Genomic DNA, 18067 nt, shown 5'->3' on the forward strand with positions numbered 1-18067 from the left:
ACTTTCTCACCCTAGGTTGCACTTATATTGCCAAGACTTCGCAAAACCACTTTTTGAACTGATGTTTTATAGACTATAAGTTCTATAGACGTGCATCATCAAATGTGTCCAGTTTGTTGAGAAAGTCTCACTTGTAGTTTTCCTAATGTTATTTAGGCGCCAGTTATTTAAAACTGGAGCATTGACTGTTACTATTCATCAACTGTGTGTTACACTCAAGCTGTGAGCTACATGTTAAGATGATCTACTACAGTTTTGTCCAGGTACCTTTTGTAAAAGTTGAGTTGTGACGTGTTCTTAAAAAGCACATTACAGTAGCTGCAGCTACCTATTAAGCATGTTGTGTACATGCAGAAAAGGGGCTCAGTGGTAACAAAATCTGTTGCAGAGCATAACAACACATCAGCATAATGTACAAGTTGTATACATTTCACAATTGTATGGCGCTGAATTGGGCTCATATTTCTTTAAAGCAAAATAAAACTATTTGAAACTGGAAGCTTAAAGATTTTTAATTCAAATATATTTTCAGCTTCAGTTTTTATGTTTTCAAGTTTCAAGTCTTAATTTTTCGCTTTCAAAGCTTTTTTCAGTTACAGTTCTTTTTTATTTAGGTTCAGCTCATTTTTTCAGGTTCAGCTCTTTTTTTTCAGGTTCAGCTCTTTTTTTCAGGTTCGGACTGTTGGGTCTACATGGCCTGTGGGGGGCAGGACCAACACAGAGAACTTATCAAAACGTCTTATGGACACATTGCCTTTAGGAGCTGTGGGAAATAGAAGAATTATTATTGCAAGCTTTAAACTACCTATTTAAGTGTTTACTTTGAACAAAAGGGGCATCAAAGACAAGAAAATATGTTTTTACCATCTCCCATCACTATAAAAACTATTAGCAAAGTCAATAATTCTTCAGCATAGTGTGTTCATAGAGTCATGGTTTTGCAACGTGGTACATGTACATCCGTTCAGCCGCAAATATACAGTCAGGACCATAAATATTTGGACAGAGACACAATTCTTCTAATTTTGTTTCTGTACATTACCACAGTGATTTTTAAATGAAACAACTCAGATGCCATTGAAGTGCAGACTTTCAGCTTTAATTCCATGGGTTGAACAAAAAGATTGCATAAAACTGTGAAAAACTAAAGCATTTATTAAACACAATCCCTGTATTTCATGGGCTCGTAAGTAATTGGACAAACGAAATAACTGAAAATAAAATGGTCATTACTAATATTTGGTTGAAAACCCTTTGTTGGCAATGACAGCCTGAAGTCTTGAACTCATGGACATCACGAGATGCTGGGTTTTCTCCTTCTGAATGCTCTGCCAGGCCTTTACTGCAGCGGCTTTCAGTTGCTGTTTGTTTGTGGGCCTTTCTGTCTGCAGTTTAGTCTTCAACAAGTGAAATGCATGCTCAATTGGGTTAAGATCAGGTGACTGACTTGGCCATTCAAGCATATTCCACTTCTTTGCTTCAATAAACTCCTGAGTTGCTTTGGCTGTATGTTTTGGGTCGTTGTCCATCTGTATTATGAAATGCCGCCCAATCAGTTTGACTGCATTCAACTGGATCTGCGCAGACAGTATGTCTCTGAACACCTCAGAATTCATTCGGCTGCTTCTGTCCTGTGTCACGTCATCAATAAACACTAGTGTCCCAGTGCCACTAGCAGCCATGCACGCCCAGGCCATCACACTGCCTCCACAGTGTTTTACTGATGATGTAGTGTGCTTTGGATCATGAGCTTCTCCATGCCTTCTCCATACTTTTCTCTTGCCATCATTCTGGTAGAGGTTGATTTTGGTTTCATCTGTCCAAAGAATGTTTTTCCAGAACTGTGCTGGCTTTTTTAGATGCTTTCTAGCAAAGTCCAATCTGGCCTTCCTATTCTTGAGGCTTATGAGTGGCTTGCACCTTGCAGTGTACCCTCTGTATCTACTTTCATGCAGTCTTCTCTTTATGGTAGACTTGGATATTGATACGCCTACCTCCTGGAGAGTGTTGTTCACTTGGTTGGCTGTTGTGAATGGGTTCCTCTTCACCATGGAAATGATTCTGCGATCATCCACCACTGTTGTCTTCCGTGGACGTCCAGGTCTTTTTGCGTTGCTAAGTTCACCAGTGCTTTCTTTCTTTCTCAGGATGTACCACACTGTTGATTTTGCCACTCCTAATACTGTAGCAATTTCTCGCATGTTTTTTTTCTGTTTTCTCAGCTTAATGATGGCTCGTTTCACCTGCATGGAGAGCTCCTTTGACCGCATGTTGTCTGTTCACAGCAAAATCTTCAAAATGCAAACACGAGTCCTCTAATCAACTCCAGGCCTTTTATCTGCTTCACTCATAATGACATAACAAGGAAATTGTCCACACCTGCCCATGCAATAGCATGGAAGTCAATTGTCCAATTACTTACGAGCCCATGAAATGAAGGGATTGTGTTCAATAAATGCTTTAGTTTTTCACATTTTTATGCAATCTTTTTGGTCAACCCATGGAATTAAAGCTGAGAGTCTGCACTTCAATGGCATCTGAGTTGTTTCATTTAAAATTCACTGTGGTAATGTACAGAAACAAAATTAGAAGAATTGTGTCTCTGTCCAAATATTTATGGTCCTGACTGTAAGTGTAATGCAGCATTATATACACTCGGTGGAAACTATAGTTGAGTAAAACGTATTTACTTCTAACTACTATGACAAGGCGGGAAGAGCTCCTGTACTGAATATGTGCTCAGCTGTGATGCTCCAAAGCACCGGGCTGATCCCAATTTAGTTCCATACAATTGTCTTTGACAAAAATGATTTTAATTAAACTTTCAATTGGAGGTTAATAAAATCTGAATGCTGCTATAACGTGCATCCTCACAAATCTTCTCAGCCAAGATCCTCAGTTGGCAAACAGTAATGTGTCCTCAGTGTTCTGTAGTGAATGTGTTTGTGTGTAATGAACTTATGCAATTTTCCTAGTAGTGTCACGGATAAATATAATGAAACAACCTTTACCCTCTGATAGAATGTAATCCACATTTGTCATGGAAACGAAATGAGGCAGTGCTTATATCAAAGGGAAGCATAACGAAGCATAGCGAGTGTAATTTATAATCATTTGATTATCGCCCAAGCAGATTCACTGTGTCAGGCACCACAGCAGAGCAAACCTGAATTTTAGATAGGTAGTAGGAAACTAATGGGCATTAAATAATTATTTATGAAACATGCTTTGCTTTAACCCATAACAGCTCAGACCTATTTCTACTTTTGGCAGGATATGAACCAAACAAAATGAATCACATCTGTGTTGTATTTTGTGACATCAGTGTCACTGTGGGTTCATGAGTTTGGAGTCCTTCAAGTGCACCGAAGTTCGATAACAATAATAAAAGTGATTAATGTATTTGTTGCTGACATCACCTTTATTTTTGGTCTCTGAAATGTTGCCCAGAGAATGGTTATCTAAAACAGCTTTTGAGGCTTAAAACACTGACAATGGGGCTGTCGTTATCATACTGCTCGTCAATGTCAGTGATTTGTTAAAGCATTCAGACTGATGCCACAGTTTGTACAGTAAAAAGCATAAGCTGAAACATGGGAAATACTTCAAAAGTACATTTAGGGTTAGCCTCTACATTTAAATGCTCTGTGTAGATCTTTGAGTATTTTGCTTTAATATTTGATGCTTGAAGACAACTAATACAAATAAGCATTTTTGTTTTATTATTTAAATGATTAAAAACAGGGTTTCATTGAGTCTGAGATCATAAGAAGGAGACAAAACAACCATGAAACCATTTTTATAATATGGTTGTAAAAGATGAAGTCCGATGTTGACTGCTTCGTGCACGGACTCTGTTCCCACCTAGCACTAACACTAGCAGTCCAGCTTTCTGCAGTCTGAACAACAGGAGAAGATGCACTAGTATGCAGACGTCACCTTTCTATCTGTGCTGAAACATATTATTAAACTCTCCGTGCTGTATTTAGATGAAGCATCTGGTGCTGACGGTTCATAGCTGTACGGGATAACCTGTATTTTATGAAGAATGCATACCAATGACACCAATGCAAGTGGTGCAGGTTTTTCTTTCTCTGCTCTTTTATACATTAAACTACCAAAAAGAGAGGGGGGTTAAAAGGAGAGAGAGGCCCACAGCTAAAACCATAACAGCATAACAATAATGACTAATAACAATAAATCTGATCATATTAATACTTACAGTAGCAACAACTTTATTACTAATAACTAACAAAGCACACCCTGTACAAGCTCCAAGTTTAAGACTAATCAGATGAGACACACACCACTGTGCTGTATCACAAAGTTGACACATACAGGGTCGTTGCTTGTTAAAGAAAATATAGCACATCACGCCAGTAAATAAAGTTACTCTCATGTTCCAAATACTTTCATTTTATTGTTAGTGATACTGTTTTAAGTCTAATGAAGGTCACCCAGGTGCCTTTCTGTGTGGATTTTGTACAAGGTGAGGTAATATAAGATAAGATCTTTATTAATTCCATGATGGGGAAATCTTTTGTTTTCAGCAGCAAGGAAACATTGAATAAGATAGCAGTATTAACTACCCAGTTAGCTCATCAGTTTGAGAAAAGCACAAATTAATCCTGCAGTTGGTTTAATTAATCCCTGTAAAGACACCACCATTATAGGATTGTTAAGTTTGCCCTTCCAGAGGGATTTGTGAAGTGGCCTTGGTCTTTCTGGGGACAGCAAAAAGATTAATTTAAAACATCAAAATCACCAAAAATACCAAACAAACCAAAAACAAAAAAGCCAAACATTCCAATCTTGGCTGACTCAACACAATCACCAATATAATTCATGAACATATGTTTGCATTTTCCTGCCCTACAGGCAAATTAGAATCACCAATTACAAACAAAAACATGTGTCTTTCAATTGTATGATGAAAACAGAGTACCCTGAGGAAAACATGCACACGTCATCAAGAATTCAGGTAAGTCAAGTTCAAATAAAGGGAGCTAAAAATGATATTTTTATTGACATCTGCACAGAAGACACGGTTGCCCTTGACATCCACAACATCCACAGTAGAAGAGGAGATTTTCACTTAGACCTTGCCTGTCTACACCTCCCAATTGCTAACAGGTTTTGTGGGTGTGGAGCCAAAACCTAAGCCTCTATTAGATAGCATCAACCATAAAGACAGGGCACTAATATTTAAATACAGTACATAGACAGAAAGAACAACAGTACAAGAGATTAGATCTAACTCTCTGGTGGGTACATTAGTGATGTGTCGTTTGCGAAGGAGGAAAGAGCTGACTCCAGCTGGGGAGAGCCGAATCTTCAGCCATCATTGGTCAGCTCTGCTGAAAATCCATAAACACAAACGCGAGACTACTTTTATGGGCGCATCAATCGGTCAATCACGTACGAAGATTGACGTAAGGGGCCCGACGCTCCTAAGACAGTGAGTGTAGTGTTACAGGTATTGTAATGGGAAAAATTGTGCCTTTGTGCTATTTCTTATCCAACACAGTTGTCATGTGCTGGTTAGGTGCAACACTGAACTGAACATTCTTACACAAACAACAATCTCTTGCGCCCTGTCGTACATCAAGTCTAAACATCTGATGTTCCATTTGACTGACTAATAATTTATGATACATGTTTGTCTTTTACACCCGGACTCTGGCTCCTTCCTATCTGACTCCCCACCAGACCCAAGGCTGTTAAAGCGAATGCATCTTGTCTTGGAAGCTCTGTGTTCCTTCCTTTGGATAACAAGACATGATGAAGTGTGAATGTAAACATTCTTACTCACGGTGAGATAAGGTGGCACAAACTATTCTGTTGGTGCAGAGAGACATTCCACCAGAGCCGGAGAAAGGGTTTGTCTCCGCCTTTTAGGCAGAGACAACTTCACAACTTTTGGCCTCTTTGCATCACACCTTCGTGGTGTGTGCACTGATCTCCCCAGCTGGTTTTTGGTTTGTTCATGTGCACGATTATTTTTATTTTCCTTTATTTTTATAATAAATTTCACAAAAGAAAACTCTCTCATCTGCCTCTTTATGGGAAATTTCCACCACAGTACACAGATGGGGAGCCAGATTTGAAAGCAAGTGTGTTGGTAAAAAGTTAAAAAATGACAGAAAGCTGAAAAAAAGAAGCATCTGGATGCATTTCAATGATATTGGAGACACAAACCTGAGTGCAGACTTTGTAAAATGAAAATATTTGTAAACCTCCACTAAACACTATGGTCTAAAGTGTTATACTGTAATGTTAAGACCTAAAGGTTTGATTAAAATGTTAAATAGTAGTGATTATGTATTTTTTTAAATAGAAAACTGCATTAAAACAAGGCTTTTATGAAAACATGGAATAAACAAATGCTTAGAAACCTAATATAAACATAAACCATGTATAATTTCTAAATTAGGCTAAAATATAAGGCACATAGTTGTAATAAATTATGAGCTGATTGGGAGCCACAAGAGCTCAGCTCTCCTAAAAGAGAGCCGAGCTCATCACTAGGGCGCATGTCCTTTCACTTCTACATGTAGTGGTATGTACTGTACCTCTATATGTGTCTTTCATAAAATCATGGGGGAGAGCCGTTCTGTTGCCAAAAATGTCAACCAATCATAAGCTGCTGAGAGAAATGCAGTTGATTTTAGGTCTTAAATGTAGGAAAGCCAGACGAAACACTGACTATGACAAAACAATGACGGTGACAACAAAGCTAAAAAAAAATAGATATACATTTAAAGGAAAACTAGACAAAACAAAACCACCTCGAATAGTATTTAAAAATCAAAGGACACTCAAATTGCTCAATAATTTCCATACAAAAACGTTATGATTTATTCCTCCGGTAAGACGCCTCGGCAGATGGGCTCAAAAACTACTAATGCTTCCTGGTTTCCTCTGTACCTGCCCCAGCAACGATCAGACTGAGAGGGGGGAGGGGCCATGCTGAGAGGGGGCGGGGCCAGCCTGCTGGAGTTCAACTGCTCCAGCATCCCAGTTACAAAGTAATTGGGAACATTTAACCCACTGCTCATCAAACTGCCACAGATGATGAGTCACGCTCAATACATTGTACTTGAGAAAAACAGTACAATCAAAATGAGCATGTTCACTAATGGCAACCCTGCTCCTTAGACTTGTACAGGTTAACTACAAATCACTTGAGTAATTATTCTTTTGACCAAACGTCCTGGCTTTCAAATAGATTATAGTGCTCAAAAATGACATTCAAAAAATGCACAGACAAATGCAGACCATGTGAGTTTGAACTCCATCACTCTTTTTCTATTTCTCACCCTCTCTTCCTCACACTCACCCACACACATTCTGACAGATACAGAGACATACTGTACTTCCCTTCATTGACATTGGCAGATCGTCAAACTCTAGACCAGGTCTAAGAAGACACAGTTTGGAATGAGCCCAGCATCCAGTGGTGGTCAATCAAAATGCATGATGGGAGATCATGCTGGCACAGATGTCGATCTCTGAGCCACGCTTTGGACAATTTGTCCATCATTAACATAATCAGGAAAATTTCCATGGTACATCAGTTCTCTCAGTCCCTATGCACTGTGCCTTTTAGGTCTGTGAAGAAACAAACAACTTTTGTGATGTAAAATTTAACCTTTAATTTATGTCCGACATTTCCTCCCAGCTACAAAGCTACAGGTTTAAGGATTTTTGATTTTCCACATTTTTGCCCTGTCATCCGACTGCACTCCCAGGTATTTGTAAGTCCTGACCAGCTCCACACATTCACGCTTTATAATCACTGGTTTCAGTTGAGGCCTAGGCCTCCATCTCTCTGGTCTTGGTGGTGTTGAGGGACACCTGGACACAAAGTCTTGGATAAGTTCCCTGTACTCCAATTCCATTTCATTCTAGTTAAAGTCGGCATTATCATCTGCAAAATTGTGGTGTGTTTGTATTAAAAACATAATCTATACAGGGTGAACAAGACCAAAGAGCACAGTGGCTTGTATCAGCAGCAATGCCCATGAGGAATAGAAAGTCTTCTTGTTGCAGACTGATGCCCCTTGGAAATAATCCTAGACCCATCAATGGCAAGACACCCGGAGCTTTGTATAAAAATGTGTGCAGATATATGGGGGCTTTTAAAGAAGACTAGCATTTGGTATTTGGCAAAAACATCCAAGAAATTATCCAACATCAATATTGTTTTCTCAAAACAACACACAACAACAGCATCCATAATGCAATTCCGGGGCACTACCACAACGTTGTTCTTGCTCACCTGAAGGACAGTCTACCACCAATGGCATTAGGCATGCAGAGGATGTAGACTCCTCTGCACTGCATGCTGTGCTCACACACCTGCACTAGGTTGACACCCCTGCATCTGGTTACTGGACCTTTTGACCAGCATGTCAGGTAAGGTCAAAATCACAAGTTATTGGTGCACATGATTTGTCCCTTATTTCCACCAAAAAGGATCTCATTGTGGACATCAGAAGGGAAATTAGAGGCATGGCATGACCCCATCCACATCATCTGGGTGGCTTTGAAACTTGGTTTGTGAGGACCTGCCTCTCAGAGGACCTGTCCTGGACCACACCACACCTCCAGCTTGATCAAGAAGGCTCACCAGCACCTCTTTTTCCTGCAGAAACGTGTTTCCAGCCATCCTGGTGAACGTCTACCACTGGGCGATAGAAAGCATCCTCACCATTAGTATAACAGTCTGGTAGGCAAGCAGTACTGTCGCTGAGGCATTGTAATGGGTGGTGAAACTCGACCGATGCATCATAGAAAAAAACACACAGGAGAGCCATAGGAAAAGCTGTGTGCATCAAGCTTGAAGCATTCTCAAAGACACCTGGTGGATCAATGCGGCATTACAATAAGCTTCTCAAGGAAACGTTAACTAAGCAGTTACATATTGACTATGTCATACGGGGTGGGGCTTCATAATTCAGCTCCAGTGCAGGTAGACGTCTTTGAACTGACAGGGCAGTGCCATAATTCATGCTCCATCTGTATACCACAAAATGTTTCGTTGTTTGTTAGTTGGTAGAATAGAATGTAGAAAGTAGTAGAACTTATAATTACAAAACACATTATGAAAGCTTCAAATGAAAATACACATGATCTATCTTCATTACACATGTGGCTAAATTAATTTTATTGTACATGCACAGTATATAAATCAGAATCACTAAGTTTATTGTGAGGTACAGTAGAAGAGGTACCAGGAAAGTGTCTTGGGGTCAGGTGAAAATACAGAATTAAAAATTTAAAGGCAAGAATATATACTTTGAAAACAAACATACAGAGGCAGCCGGTAAAAGTGTCTACCCCCACCGTGTTTGGGTTTCAAATCTGCCGCGTCAGTGCCGGGTTTGTACTGCGGGAGGAGTGTGTTACGTCCTTCTGGCCTGTAGGTGGCGATTGACTCCCACTTTTGGTCCTAAAACATCGTAGTTGCTTACGTCATATAGCCTCTTGTAGAACAACCAATGATCAGGTCTTGGGTGGCCTAGTGGTTAACGTGCATGGACACAATGTTTTTTTTTGTCCGGGTTCGAGTCTGAGTGGAAGCAGTTTTTTTATTTTAATTATTGGAAAAACAGCGTCTCATCATCATCATGTGATCACGAGATGACAACGTTGTATTACTTAGTGTATGGATCGCCAAGACCATGAACCGCTGGTCGCGTTATAGTATGAAGTTATGAACGTAAGTAAATTATGGCAAATTATGGCAGTTTAAAACCGAAAATAAGAAGCTGAACGGTGCGCCCTCCCACGTGCAGCGTTCGATTTATGGCAGACAAGCTACTGTAACCCTGATTTCTCGCTGTTGGTACGGGCAATTTTCTTTACGTGGAATGCTTCTTTAGTGCACCACACGGCAAGACAGTACGGCACATGTACACTTTTTTCTTTACGCCGCTCTCACCCAACGCGCGTCACATTTTCCTGTCCCCCGTCAACAAGGACAAGTAGGAACTAATGTTGATGACAAATAAAATCACAGTAGCTGAAATGTCACGTTTCCCAAACATAAAATAAATAAAAAGGAATACTAACTAAGGTTACACTACTACAATTTAAAAAAGTGAATAAGGATGATCTAGACCAGAGGTCTGCCACCGGTAACACCCACGTTTTCAATGAAAAAAACAAACACTGGGAGCCGCGGAGGGCGGCAATATTATATTATTTGAGAACATTCAACATTTGTTTTTTAATCCAAAGAAGACATAAAAGTCGGGGCTCAGAGATCTAACCGATGATAAAACATTGTCAAGGCATCGACAAGGACAGCTAACTCGCTTTTCCCTGCTTCAAACAGCTGTTTTAACTGAGAGCAACCTGTGCGGCATCACCGGTCAATCTGGAAACGTATTAATTTTTTTGTAAATAAAACGCCCACTTTCATTCAACAGACGGACATGAAAGAGGGAATAACGAAATAAACAGCTGGTTAACTTCGTAGGAACACCTTGTAGTAGGAACTGGTATATTTAGAAAACCCAGTAGTCCTAGTGTTAAGGTGTGTGAACTGGGGAGGAGACGGCAGCAGCGACTGAAGAGCGACTGAATAGAGTTGATGTCTTCCCCGCTGACAGGCGCATTCATTTGATAATGCACGTACCTTGGATGACAGTTCAGTTGAAAAACTCACTGAATCTTTATCAAACCATCCCTAAATAACATCTATGAACTGCAGTTTCTTCCTTGATTATCCATGATTATTATGAAAGAAGCGCAAATCTTCGCCAGTCCAAATTGTGCAATTAATACTGTGTTTACAATAAAGGTAATAAATAATAATAATAGTATTTTCATTTTAAAATGCACTGCATATTTTAGACGAATGTCGAAGTGCTACAAATAACTTAGACCAGAAAGCTACGATAAATACATACGTTTTTTTTTTGCAGAGTAAACATGTAGAACAAACTACTTGCTGCATTAATGAGTCTTAGACCTGCAGCTGATCACGCCGCCCGACGCTGCCCTGTCTCCCACGGAGCTTTGTCCCGGAGCTGAAGTATTTCTCACCTGCTGATCGAGTAGCAGCAACACATTAGCATGTCTATGCGCCTCTACGAAGGAGGGGGAGGGGTGTGTAGATTTCCTTTGCGACTGTGAGCAAACATGAGACAAACAAAAGCTTGGTCGAACTCAGATCCAAGTCATCTGAGTATGAAACACATCACATTTCATTCGATCTCGTGTTTCATTCGAGCGGCAGTCTGGAGCTCTCTGCTAAGACTGCTGCCCCGCGACCCGTCCACGGATGAGCTTCCATTAAAAATTAAAAGCAGAGGTTTTTTGTTTTTCGTTTTTCTCTAAACGAAAAAACAGCTTTAAATTCAAGTCTGTGTGTTTTTGTTAAAAAATATTTTTGTTCGGTTTATTGGTTTGTAATGCGGTGCTTTTATTCAGGATAGATGGACGGATGGGAAATCAAAGTTTTGAAACGTACACGGGCCCAATAAGTCACATCAGCCACTCATTCAGTTACAATGACACGCACAGTCAAAACAAATTCTCGCTACATTTAGTGCGCCACTCTCCCGTTTCTCTAGTAGCTTGCATTTGCACATCCATACATTTGTGTATTGGTCACTCTCTGTCTGGACACGTGACTCCGAAACACGTCACGTGTTTGTGTAAGAGATTGATGTCTCCACCAAATTATATGCAGAGGTAACGAGAGAACGACTTTTTGTTTTCCGTTTGTCTCTAAACAATAAAACATATTAACTCCAATTCCGTGTCTTTTTGTAAAAAACAAATATTTTTGCCTGTTTTATTGGTTTGTAAGGCGGTGCTTTGATTAAAATCCGTTTGCAGCTCAACAAAAGAGAAACGAAAACGCCGGTGAAAGTGGCTGGATGGACGGATGGGAAATGAAAATGTTGAAACGTACACGGGTCGAATAAGTCTCTCAGCCACTCAGTTACAATGACACGCACAGTCAAAACAAGTCAAACTGCAGTTCTGCAGACACAGAGTAAACGCGTAGGAACAAACATGTTGCTGTAATGCGTCGCTGTAGATCTGCTGATTTCTGGCGTCCTGTCAAAATTACGACCGACAACTGCTGTAAAAATTCCTGTGATTATTACGGTTATTTACGTAAAATCTACGACTATTGGAAAACATTCATTAAGAAGTCGTGGAAGTTTAAAACCTAAATAAGCGGCTGTAGTCGCAGATGGACTGCGCTCTACGTCTTTACTTGCGCATTCAAATTATATTAATTAAACCGCGACGCATAATCATGGTATTATGTGAAGTCAATATGTTGTATCGGATGTTAGAGCGGTGGGTGTGTACATATTTTTAAGAGACGCCTTCTATTTAAAGACACGAATAAGCTGAGGAGAATAAAAACAAGAATGTGTTGCTGCTGTGGCGCTGCCTGTTTTAAACCACACAGAACAATTATAACTTTGCAGTGAACAGAAAATAACTAAGCCATCAACAAGTTGTTGCCCTTCACACTCCCCATGTTTTAGCACACAACAGATACTTAATAGTAAAATAGGTCTGGTGTAATATATGTGTGTTACAGGTAGAAATGAACAGTCGGACCTCAGTTACGCTGTAGTGCTTTGGAGGCTTCTAATCAACGCTGCGCCACCTGGTGGTTAAAACAAGACTAGCGTCCTGATTTTTACCAGCCGGCTGCAGGATTAAAAATCTTTAAGTCAGCGACGCACTCGCTGCGCCGTGGCGACGCGGCGGTACTGCAGTAAAAACCCTAGTCACTTTGAACCGCTGCCATTGTAGTAAACATAATACAGAGGAGTGATTTAAAATAAATGATAAAAAAGTGAATACTACAGATGGGCCAGTGTCTATTTGCACTTCCATCCTTGTAAGGGCATTTTCCAAACCCTCTGCATGTCTGTTTTTAAAAGTAAAGGCAGTGAAATCTATTTTAGCCAGAGATAAAAACTGTTGGACATTCTAATGGCTAGAAAAATAAATAAGCCACTTTGTTGTCCATCAAAATACCAGCTGGGTCTTGAGTAAAGGCAGCGCTACGGTATTCACATTGATCAGATTGTGCTCATTCAATCATTCATTTGTTCTCACCATTGCTCATGGGAGAGAACTGCAGACAAAGCTTTATGTTTTCTACAGATGCTGCAGTTTATCATCTGTTGACAGTTTTACCAAACTCCTCGCAGATGCAAGGCCATATGTATCTGGGGAAAACACGTTTTTATTCGTATTTTGCTGTTTTCATTTTACCCGCCAGAAAGACATGTTTATACAAATTATCTAATACGCAAAAACAAAAACAGTCCAAAATAAAGCAAAATATGTTTTTGTCAGGTTCCTGGTCGGGCCTGCACTGTTTCCCACATAAGGCACGCCCTTTGATTCCTGCCACTCCCAAATCTGTTTGTTTCTCCTCCGACACCTATTTACTGGTTTGAACAGCAGATCGTTTCCACCTCCAATGAGTGAATCCTCTGCCAGATAAGTAGCAGATCAACTAGCTAAAGAAGCAGCAAAACAGGGTTTCATAGATATCACTTCAGTGGAACCAAAACAGTGTAACTACTGTAAGCAAACGCTAAGGGTGATATTAGGAAGAGTCTTCTTCCAGATCGCCTGACATCCTTTGCTAAGGATTGCTTTTATTTTCAGGCATCTTACTTTACTAAAAAAATCAAGCTTTGCTATACTTTCAGTCACAGAATACCACATGCAAGCACACTACTAGAAACCTCTCATGCTATTTCAATGTTCTCTTCTTTTCTGACCATGTCTTGTTTTTGCCCAGGAGGGGATGAATAATTCATATTAGTGTATGCCCCGTTTAATGGAATGTGTCTGGCTAACCTGTTTTCTGTTCTGGACTTTGAAACCAGGCCTTAGTCATTTTAGTTTCTTTGTGGCTGAACCACATATTCACTACTGAGACTGTGTATAGAGAAGTCAGCTACTGTATTTTGCCCGGAGCACATGTTGTGGACAGGTTGTTAAGAGCACCTGGCGTAAGTTTATTTCATTGGAGCCTCTGACATCGTATTCTTTTTACCCTCCTGGTTTTCAGTTGTGTTTGTCTAAGACTGTCTCATTACTATTGATGGAGTACCCACACCAGACGCCACTACAGCACCTGATGCCTCTCTAAATAAATGTATTGTATTGTTAAACAATAAATTACATCAAGCCGAGTCTTGTATCACCCAAACATTAACATTTTTACATTATCCGAAGTAGTAACAATTGATTGTGGCAACAATTTAATTTACTAAAGTGGAACAACACTCCATCATTACTTTAGAACATTATTGGAAAATTTCTAGAACATGCAAAAACTGGCCTTGGATAATAAAGACAAATAGAAAGGAAGTCACCAGAGCAGAACTGATGCTGAACTGTGCAAATATTGTACCTGACTTAAGGATCTCTGCCTCAGGTGTGTCCTGGTGAAACAAACAGTGTTAAAGTGTAAAGCTCGGTATAAAGTAAACACTTCGAGAGTTAGATGCAGGTTGTGTTTATTTTTTTTAAGTGAGTGTCTATGGTTCCTATTTTAACCCAGGTCAAAATATCTCCTGGACCCTAACAAAACGCTGTATGGGCCTGAAACAAATTACAATAGAAAACCTGCAGTTTGCATGTTTGCCCACTTACTAAGGAAACATTTTTATCACAAGTTTCTTTCTAAAGTAACTGTCAAACAACAATAACTGAATGGGAATGTTACACCAAAATGTTTCTCCCGCACTGGTGGGAAAGTTTCAATTATTATCATTAAAAGATGTCAAGACAAGCTTAAATGGGCTACAAGACCAGCAGCAGGAAACTTGATGAAAAGACAAAAGGGTGTTTTTAAAAAAAAAAAAAAAAAAAGCTTCAGAGGTCCATGCAAGACATCACCTCATGAAATCAGGATGGTCATTAGAAAAGTCAGAGATCAGCCCAAAAACTACATGGTAGAATCTTGTTTCAATTTTCTATGCTTCTAAGAAATACTGCTGTCATGAAAATGTTTGGGATCAAATAAAGCTTGAAAATAAACTGACCATGTGACAACTCCATCGCACCACTTAAAACAATCTGCCAGGATTACATGGCTGTCACCCTAAAACCCTGCAGGGAATCCTACTTTCTCCCTCAGTGGAAAAGAAAAAGAAAGGGGAGAAGGTATTGAACCCCAAATTGCGAAACATCTAGTCTAACATTTACTGGTTTATTAAATGTAAACTTCAGTAACAAACAAAATCAACTGTGCACTGCAGGATAATAAATAAGAGTATGTAAATAACTAAACACAAGCACACTGCTTGGCAGGATTAAGTTCCAAACTAAAAAGCCAGAATAAAAAAAGGGGGGGGGGGGCTCCTCCAAAACCCCAAATACCCCCGCCAACACAGCACAAGTCATTTAAAGGAGTCCAAGAGATGTGTATCAGTCACTGGAGCTGATAACCTACAGTAGAGTCACTGTGCTTCTCTGCAGCGGATCTGTTCACATTCTGAAAACTTGAAAAGCTGAGAAAAAAAAACATGAGAACATGAGAAACTTGGCCCTTCAGCTCCCTACAGTATCTTGTGGGCTTCTGGCTCGTGGAACAGTCTCCACTTTGGTGACAGGAGCTGTGACAGGAGCTGAGGGCAGAGCTATGGCAGACACCTCTGCCCGACAGTCTGTTGGAGCCCATGTGGTCAACAGCTGTTTGCACCGCTGCCAAAAATCCAGATCGATATACAGGATCCCGCTGAGATGGACAGCGACCAGCTGCTTGAAGCGCCCACTCCTCCCATAACTCGGGAAAGCATGTCATCATTTCCAGAACTTCAGGGATTGTGAGGAACTGCAGCACAGCCAGGATAAGGTCATGCAGACTGTTCATGTCAAACACTGTGACCGCAGCCTCTAAGAACTCATCAAATCCACTCCAAAAACGTGGGTGATTCTGTCCCGGTAACTCTGAAGCCACCAGTTTTTTCAGTTTTATTTTCATGCAAATTTACTATACAGTAACTGAAAATGGAGGAGAATGAGAGCTGAAGTTAGTTATGATTGCATGTTTGTATTATGTTTCTGGATTTTTGTTTGTGCATATGTTTGAGAGTTCAAATTTAGATCTCCCCTTCTGAGTTTGGAAGCTCTAGGGTGGTTCAGTCCTTAGTAATTCCCTAGGAGAGGCAGAGACATTTTGAAAATGAAATTTTGCAATTTATGTTATTTTTTGTTTTGTTTTGTTTTGTTTGTTGTTCTCTTTGTCGCTTTGGCATGGATAAAGAATAAAACACCTGGCTGGTCTGCACCTCATCTCTGCCTCAAGCCTCCTCTTTAATCCAGCCACTAATGACAATTCCTAACACCAATCATAAATGATGAAAAAAAAAACTTCAACTACTGGCTTCATCATAACAGTTGACGGGATTCAGCACAAGGTTTACGCTGCTTTGTGTATGCGGCTCTAGTTAGTTTGATGAATCAGGCTATTTTGATGTGAGAAAGTTTTAACCCCTGACTATGACTATTAATACTGTATAGAAGAATTTCTATAACGGAGGTTTTTTTTTTAAAGATATTTTCATTGTCTTCATAGTCTTCTCTATTAGAACTTGAACGTATATTCACCTTTTCAGGGTGTTGTTGCTCAAACTCAAAACTACCTTTGCTCAAAAAGTTTGCCTTGCATTTTAAAAGATTTTTTCCCTGGTCATGTCTACGTTTGCAGATTTAATGACCTCTGTGAGTGCTTTGTATATTTTCCAATGTGAGTCTGGACTGCCAAAGCATTTGTAAGGCATATCCATATCTAATCCTTATGTTGGTAAACAGCATGCGTGTGCATTCCAGTGTATGCGCATGAGCAAGTGCCCTGCAGTATTGATATCTTGGTGCTAAAGGGGAAGGAGAAAATCTTTTAAGCACATAATCCTGAGCACTCCACGTCTCTCCCACCGATCTTCTGTGCTTATATCTAGGTAGGACTGAAGTCGGGATTCTGTAGTAAAGCTCAGCTGCTCATGGGTCATTCAAACACTAAAATGCTTTGCTGCAATCACAAAACAAAATAAGCTTTGTTTAAACAATGTTTTTAGGTGTTTATTTATAACAGGAACACAACAAATATAGGGTCATACATTTACAATGTATTTGTTGTGTTTGTACAAATATATCATATCAACCAAACATATCCAGATACTGTATGTGCTGAAGGTTAGACTAACTGACTAACTAAGCAGCAATCCTATTAGAAACACTTTACAGAAAAATGACGCAAAAAACTTAAATCTACTGAGGTTTAAGGTTATAAAAATTAATAGGTTCCATCTAACCTGCAGAGATTCAACATCCTGAATAGACGAAATATGAATGTTGACTCAAGGGCACTTGTCCAATCAGCAGCACTTCATTACATTGGCTTTGTAATTTCCTGGACAGCATTCAAGAAAATTAAATCACTTCAAAGCAAGACAAGTGTTAGTGTGGAGACAGAAGTGGGGAAAAAAGAGATCTCGCTGAAATTACTAGGGATGACCTGCCATCATTCCACAGTTCATGAAGTCCTCCCTCAGTAATCCACTGCAGATACTGTATGAGATTATTCTGTACAAAACGGACTGTAAATGTAGGCCAAGCTGTGCCACAGTTTCCCCATGAGTTAAAGTCATGGAACTCAAAACTAAACAGCTTTGTTTTGAGCAGAAGCTAGTATGCTTTTGGCTCTTAGACTTTTTAAGATACCTAATAATCCATAATATACAGTTGTGACATTATTGTGTATAGGAGCTACAGTTAGGCATGGCTTAAAACATATGCCTTAGTCTTCCCCTAATAATCGAATCAAACTCATTTGCTTATGCTAACTGGGTTGTGCCAATCTGAGGTTTTAAATCTGATGGCTATCAAATGGTGACATTGAATGATACATAGGAAATTGATGGCTTTAAGTTAGTTATAACTTAACCACCATTAGAAAAGACATTCAGCAGCGACTTCCTCCAAATGACAGAAATCACTGTTTAGATCCAACAACTTTAATAAGTTAATAATGTACTTTAATAACTATTTGAACAGA

General features: G+C 39.7%; 1 protein-coding gene across 14 annotated transcripts in view; it reads right to left on the minus strand.

Moving 5' to 3' along the window:
* Nucleotides 1–18067, minus strand: part of ntm (neurotrimin) — a 337950-nt gene that overhangs the window by 77604 nt on the left and 242279 nt on the right. The gene's annotated exons all lie outside the window — the stretch shown is intronic.

Source organism: Betta splendens, chromosome 14, assembly GCF_900634795.4.
Source record: "Betta splendens chromosome 14, fBetSpl5.4, whole genome shotgun sequence".
Lineage (NCBI taxonomy): Eukaryota > Metazoa > Chordata > Actinopteri > Anabantiformes > Osphronemidae > Betta > Betta splendens.